The following is a 2028-nucleotide window of genomic DNA, read 5'->3' as shown; positions in this document are numbered from 1 at the left end:
AACTGGATGTTGGCTATCTTTTATAGTGTCTCTGTTACATGCCAGTTTGGTCATTGCTAACTTTTGATATGTTGTGTTTCTGACATATCAGAATCGGATATCCAAAAGAAGAAACAATATAATTTCTAACAAATCATTAGCCTGTTTGCTTCAAAAATAACAGTTCCTGTTGAGATTCCTGGGATCCAATCCCAACCAGTCCATTTGATTAAAATGACTGGATTACTGGAATGAGAATACCAAAAGAACAAGATATAGTCTACAAAAAAAAGAAAGAATACAGCCAATCCCCATCACTGTTTTCCCCTCTGGTTCAACCCTCTCACTATTTAAAGCAAAAATCTATATGGACCATCCATTCCTAGTTTGCATAAGTATCTAGTTTTAATTTACCTTCACAAGAGCACCAATAACACCCAAGCTGGTAAGCCTCAAGTACTCAAAAGGTCTTGTCTTGCTGGTAGTATTCAGGAACGGGTACAGGTACAGTGGGATGTGAGCTGCAAAGGAAAAAGAAGAAGACTTAATTATTAACCACTGCTAGTTAAGATTTACTTATTCTGTAAAGTCACCAAAATGAGGAAAGCTTTTTAACAATAAACAATGGAAATATTTAAGACTTAGCATAGAAACAGCAGCGCTCAGTACCATTCAAGAACGGGATCCTGGTCTCAGGGTGTGAAGCAACACACTGCAATTAAAAAAAGTAAAATGAAATTGAGGGGCAGATGGCAAGCAAGCATGATATGAAAGCAGTAGTATTCTCAATCCACCACAAGGCCCACCAGGAGTGAGGGTTTCCTTTTCTTTCTCATGTAAAAGCATACCTGAAGAAGTGCAAGTGCATTGCAGACACGGTTTGATGCAACTGGCGACAAAGTAGGAGGTGAAAGTGAAGGGTGAATTGACACAATCTCCTGCATAAATTTTCAAAACAGCATGACAGACTGAATAAGGAAAATGTGCAGAACCATCAATAATTTCATATTGAAATAATCAATACACATGGACAACCACCCTTACTTAAATAACAAGAACTGCACAAGTACATATGTACTCTTGCCATTGCGACTGAATTTAGAACAGTGCAATAACTGTAACCTACCTGGAGCAGTGCAGCAACAGTGCCAAAGGAGTGCCACAGCAGTGGAGCAAGGTCTTGAAAAATCTCTCGTTTCTGAAAGAGGAAACTGAGAAACAGATTAGACAATGAATTTTCACCTCCTGCATCCCAGATTTGCAGCCACACTTTAAATGTTAAAGTAAAATAGCTCTATGTATCAACTGTCCAGTTTGGAATATTGTCTTTGGAAAGTTGATGTTTCACTAAGAAAAGAAGGGTCTGTCTAGGACACATTTATGTCACGTCTAACCTTGTGTCCACTATGTTTGTGGTGTATTTTTTTTTTGCCCCAGCTTTTTTTTTGTTCCTTGTTGCTGCGTTATTTGTGGGAGCTTAGATGTGACATCCTTAGAAAACATTTAGATGTGAATTAGACAAACTCAGAAAAGAATGACGATGCTTGCATTAGTGGCTCATACCATGGGTTCACACTTTCGGTAGATAAAGAAGTGACAGAAAAAAAATACTATACTAAGTAAACTTCATCACTTATCTAGATAATCTGCAGAAGTAGAACAGATTGTTTCTAACCTATAAATGTCTTCCTATATAGTTTAAACTGTTTAGATTTCCTAACACCACCTCCTGATAAGTTTGCAAAGTCATCAATAGGACAGGATTTCACAAAGTTCACACCCCCGCCCCCCTGTCCTTGAACAGGGTATCTCCACCAGATACTATAATTAAATGTGCACAGCCGAATACCCCTCCAGCCTGCTCCAGCACAAAAATATTCATTGGAAGTTCACTTTTACCAAGAAACAAATACATCAGGAAGCAGGGGATATTAACAAAAATGCGCTTCTTGTGGTATTCACTCCTGAGAGATTGTATATGATAACTGCAGTATTTACCATTTTATTCAGGGGTACTATAACAGAAATGGACACGTCTCTTGTTGTATT

General features: G+C 38.1%; 1 long non-coding RNA gene across 1 annotated transcript; it reads right to left on the bottom strand.

Annotated features, from left to right (window-relative positions):
• Positions 1 to 453: 453 nt before the first annotated feature.
• LOC119281525 lies at positions 454 to 1120 on the bottom strand. Its single transcript, XR_005138450.1, has 4 exons — positions 1106 to 1120; positions 828 to 917; positions 649 to 691; positions 454 to 500 (listed from the first exon to the last, which is right to left on the bottom strand). It is a non-coding gene; the product is annotated as an uncharacterized LOC119281525 (long non-coding RNA).
• Between the last annotated feature and the right edge of the window lie 908 nt (positions 1121 to 2028).

Source organism: Triticum dicoccoides, chromosome 3B (genome assembly GCF_002162155.2).
Source record: "Triticum dicoccoides isolate Atlit2015 ecotype Zavitan chromosome 3B, WEW_v2.0, whole genome shotgun sequence".
Classification (NCBI taxonomy): Eukaryota; Viridiplantae; Streptophyta; class Magnoliopsida; order Poales; family Poaceae; genus Triticum; species Triticum dicoccoides.
Note: the sequence above shows the minus strand (reverse complement) of the source record. Positions and strands in the feature narration are given on the sequence as shown.